The following is a 5,000-nucleotide window of genomic DNA, read 5'->3' on the forward strand; positions in this document are numbered from 1 at the left end:
GCTGGCGCGGCGCTCGGTCTACGCCTCCGGCCGGCCGTTGCGGCGGCCGTGCACGGCGCTTCGGATCGGTCGGCCCGTCGTCCCGTCCCTGACGAAGTTTTCGCGGCCGCGCGCGCGCGGAGTTGGATCGGCCTTACTTGGTCCGATCCTTCGCCCTCGCATGTTGCGTGGGCTCGGTCCCGTCCCGTTCGGTGAAATCTTTGTCCGCTCTGGTGCGTCCCTGTGGGTTCCTTTGTCGGTTTTGCGGGTTCGGCCGGGCCTTCCGTGCCGGCCCGTCGGCTCGCTCGGATGGGCCCCGCGGAGTTGGCCCACGACGGAGCCGGCACGCTCCTTCCGCTGGTGCGGCGCTCGGTCTATTCCTTCGGTCGGCCCTTGCGGCGGCCGTGCGCGGTGCTTCGGATCGGTCGGCCGGTCTTCCCGTCCCTCATGAAGTGTTCGCGGCCGCGCGCGCGCGGAGTTGGATCGGCCTTACTTGGTCCGATCCTTCGCCCTCGCATGTTCCGTGGGCTCGGTCCCGTCCTGTTCGGTGAGGGAGGGCGGCCCCGAATCTTTGTCCGCTCTGGTGCGTCCCTGTGGGTTCCTTTGTCGGTTTTGCGGGTTCGGCCGGGCCTTCCGCGCCGGCCCGTCGGCTCGCTCGAATGGGCCCCGCGGAGTTGGCCCACGACGGAGCCGGCACGCTCCTTCCGCTGGTGCGGCTCTCGGTCTACGCCTCCAGCCGGCCCTTGTGGCGGCCGTGCGCGGCGCTTCGGTTCGGTCGGCCGGTCTTCCTGTCCCTCACGAAGTGCTCGCGGCCGCGCGCGCGCGGAGTTGGATCGGCCTTACTTGGTCCGATCCGTCGCCATCGCATGTTGCGTGGGCTCGGTCCCGTCTCGGTGAAATCTTGGGCCGCTTTGGTGCGTCCCTGTGGGTTCCTTTGTCGGTTTTGCGGGCTCGGCGCCGGGCCTTCCGCGCCGGTCCGTCGGCTCGCTCGGACGGACCGTGCGCAGGTGGTCCCCGACGGAGCCGGCACGCTCCTTCCGCTGGCGCGGTGCTCGGTCTATGCCTCCGGCCGGCCCTCGCGGCGGCCGTGCGCGGCGCTTCGGTTCGGTCGGCCGGTCGTCCCGTCCCTCACGAAGTTCCTGCGGCCGCGCGTGCGTGGAGCGGGATCGGCCTTACTTGGTCGGATCCGTCGCCCTCGCCTGTTGCGGGGGCTCGGTCCCGTCCCGTTCGGTGAAAGCTTTGCCCGCTCTGGTGCGTCCCCGTGGGTTCCTTTGTCGGTTTTGCGGCCTTGGCGGCGGGCCTTCCGTGTCGGCCCGTCGTGGGCCCGCTGCGCGTCCGTGCGCGGTGCTTCGGATCGGTAGGCCCGTCGTCTGGGTCCCTTACGAAGCTTTGCGCGACCGCTCCTTTGTCGCCGGTCCCCTGTTAGGGCTGACCGAGCCCTCCGTTCGCCCCCTGGCCCGTCGCATGGGCCCCCGGCGCCTCCGCGGCGCCCCACCGAAAACTGTCACGACGCGCATCCAGCGCCGACGAGGTCGCAGGTTACGTGCGGCAGCCGGGGGGCTAGGCCGAGCGGCGGCGGGCCCGCCCACGGACGGGCGCGGGGAGGAGCGCAGCCGGCACGCGGCGCGGAGCGGCGGCGGCATGCCGCCGGGCGGCCGTCGGCTCAACCGTGCCCGAGTCCCGCGGGCACCGCGTCGCCCGGCCGGCGCGAGCGGCGGCGGGCCCGCCCGCGGACGGGCGCGGGGAGGAGCGCAGCCGGCACGCGGCGCGGAGCGGCGGCGGCATGCCGCCGGGCGGCCGACGGCTCAACCATGCCCGAGTCCCGCGGGCACCGCGTCGCCCGGCCGGCGCGAGCGGCGGCGGGCCCGCCCGCGGACGGGCGCGGGGAGGAGCGCAGCCGGCACGCGGCGCGGAGCGGCGGCGGCATGCCGCCGGGCGGCCGACGGCTCAACCATGCCCGAGTCCCGCGGGCACCGCGTCGCCCGGCCGGCGCGAGCGCACGAGGGCGGGAGGCAACCGGGCGGCGCCTGCGGAACCGGATGCGACGGCCGGCGCGGCACGGCCCCGACGGGTCCGCACCGAAGACCAGCGCGGTGCGGATCGACCGCTGATGAGGTCAGAGGTTACGTGCGGCAGCCGGCCGGCTGGCCCGAGCGGCGGCCGGCACGCGACGGGGATCGAGCGGCCCCGACGGCTTGCAGCCGGGCGGCCGACGGCTAGGCCGTACCGGAGTCCCGCGGTCGTTCGGGCGAAGGGGCGCATGCTGCGGGAAAGGCCTGCGGCGGCGAACCGTCCGCCCGGCCGGCCAAGCCTTCCGCGGCGGCGCGCACGTGGCGGCGCGGCCGAGATGACCGAGCGAAGCCCCGGCGATGGGCGGCGCGCACGTGTCCGTGCGGCCGAGATGACCGAGCGAAGCCCGGGCGGCGCCCGCCGTGCGCCCTGCCGGATCGCTCCTTCCGCCGGCGCGCAACGCCGGTCCCGCGTTCCGGCCGCGGGAGAGGCCTGCGTCGGCGAACCGTCCGCCCCGCCGGCCGAACCTTCCGCGGCTGCGCGCACGTGTCCGTGCGGCCGAGATGACCGAGCGAAGCCCCGGCGACGGGCGGCGCCCGCCGTGCGCCCCGGCGGATTGCGCGGCCCGCCGGCGCGCAACGCCGGGCCCACGTTCCGGCTGCGGGAAAGGCCTGCGGCGGCGAACCGTCCGCCCCGCCGGCCGAACCTTGCGCGGCGGCGCTTACGTGTCCGTGCGGCAGAGATGACCGAGCAAGCTCCGGCGATGGGCGGCGCCCTCCGTGCGCCCCGCCGGATCGCCTGCGAGCGGCGAGCGTCCGGGCGGGCCCCTTTCGCAACTTCCCTCGGTACTCTAAACACCCCTTGCCTCTCGGTCTTCCCCCCGACCCTCTCGGTATTTGCTCGGATATGTGCATGCATCGTCCCTCGTCGCCTTCGGTTATCCTCCCCGGGGTGGGCTTTGCGCCGACGCGCCAACGGGGTGGTAGGGGGGCTGCAGCCGCGGCCGCCGCGTTTCGCCATCCGCGCGTGCGCCGCCGGATCCGAGTGGAGGTCGCGGGCGACTCGTCGATGCTTGTACTAGGGGCGCATGCCGGCAGCCCCCCGCGGGGTGCGGGACCCCCGATCGGCGTGCGAGGGACGGGCGTCCGGGCGGGCCCCGTTTCCAACTTCCCTCGGAACATTAAAACCCCCCGACCCCCTCGGTCTTCGCTCCGGCCCTATCGCTATTGCTCGGATATGTGCATCCACCGTCCCTCGTTGCCTTCGGTTATCTACCCCAGGGTGGGCCTTGCGCCGATGCCCCGATGGGGTGGCAGGGGTGGGGCTGCCGCGGCCGGCGCGTTTCGGCATCCGCGCTTGGGGGCTCGGACCCGAGTGGAGGTCGCGGGCGGCTCGTCGATGCCTGCACCGGGAGCGCATGCCGGCAGCCCCCCGCGGGGCGCCGGACCCCCGATCGGCGTGCGATGGACGGGGGGAGGGGCGGGCCCGGTTTGCAAATTCCCTCGGTACTTTAAAATCTCACGGCCCTGTCGGTGCTCCCTCCGGCCCTATCGCCACTGCTCGGATATGTGCATCCACCGTCCCTCGTTGCCTTCGGTTATCTACCCCGCGGTGGGCTTTGCGCCGATGCCCCGATGGGGTGGCAGGGGGGCACGCTCTAGGCCGTGCCACGGGGCGCGGGCGCCGGCGCCGTACGTCCCTCGCGGCGGCCGTGAGCGGCACCTCGGCTTGCTCGGTCTGTCCTCCCGGGACGCGCGACCCGTGCGACCGGGACGCGCATCCCGTGCGACCGGGACGCGTGTCCGGGCCGTTCCCGTTTGCAACGCTCCTCGGTACTTTGGAACGCTTGGGGTGGGCTTTGGGCGGATGCCCCGCCGGGGTGGTAGGGAGGGGGGGCGGCTGCTGCCGCGGCGGGACTTCCGCTCCACTCCGCACAAGTCCGTCGCCTCGCGGCGGGCGCGCCCGGCACCGTTCGTCCCCGAGGGAGCCGGCACGCGCCCGCCGAGGCCCCGGCGCATGGGCGCCGCCGCCGGCCGTCCGCGCGGCGGCCGTGCGCCGGCTTCCTCCGTCGGCCCTCCCGGGATGCGCGACCCGTGCGACCGGGACGCGCATCCCGTGAGACCGGGACGCGTGTCCGGGCCGTTCCCGTTTGCAACGCTCCTCGGTACTTTGGAACGCTTGGGGTGGGCCTTGGGCGGATGCCCCGCCGGGGTGGTAGGGAGGGGGGGCTGCTGCTGCCGCGGCGGGACTTCCGCTCCACTCCGCACAAGTCCGTCGCCTCGCGGCGGGCGCGCCCGGCACCGTTCGTCCCCGAGGGAGCCGGCACGCGCCCGCCGAGGCCCCGGCGCATGGGCGCCGCCGCCGGCCGTCCGCGCGGCGGCCGTGCGCCGGCTTCCTCCGTCGGCCCTCCCGGGATGCGCGACCCGTGCGACCGGGACGCGCATCCCGTGAGACCGGGACGCGTGTCCGGGCCGTTCCCGTTTGCAACGCTCCTCGGTACTTTGGAACGCTTGGGGTGGGCCTTGGGCGGATGCCCCGCCGGGGTGGTAGGGAGGGGGGGCTGCTGCTGCCGCGGCGGGACTTCCGCTCCACTCCGCACAAGTCCGTCGCCTCGCGGCGGGCGGGCCCGGCACCGTTCGTCCCCGAGGGAGCCGGCCCGCGCCCGCCGAGGCCCCGGCGCATGGGCGCCCCCGCCGGCCGTCCGCGCGGCGGCCGTGCGCCGGCTTCCTCCGTCGGCCCTCCCGGGACGCGCGACCCGTGCGACCGGGACGCGCATCCCGTGCGACCGGGACGCGTGTCCGGGCGGTTCCCGTTTGCAATGCTCCTCGGTACTTTGGAACGCTTGGGGTGGGCTTTGGGCGGATGCCCCGTCGGGGTGGTAGGGAGGGGGGGCTGGCGCCGCCGCGGCGGGCCTTCCGCCCCCCTCCGCACAAGTCCGTTGCCTCGCGGCGGTCGTGCCCGGCACCGTTCGTCCCCGACGGAGCCGTCGCGCGCCCGACGACTTTCCGGCG

The sequence above is a fragment of the Phoenix dactylifera genome, chromosome 10, assembly GCF_051530095.1.
Source record: "Phoenix dactylifera cultivar Ajwa chromosome 10, Ajwa_hap1_PhDact_Kaust_v1.1, whole genome shotgun sequence".
NCBI lineage: Eukaryota > Viridiplantae > Streptophyta > Magnoliopsida > Arecales > Arecaceae > Phoenix > Phoenix dactylifera.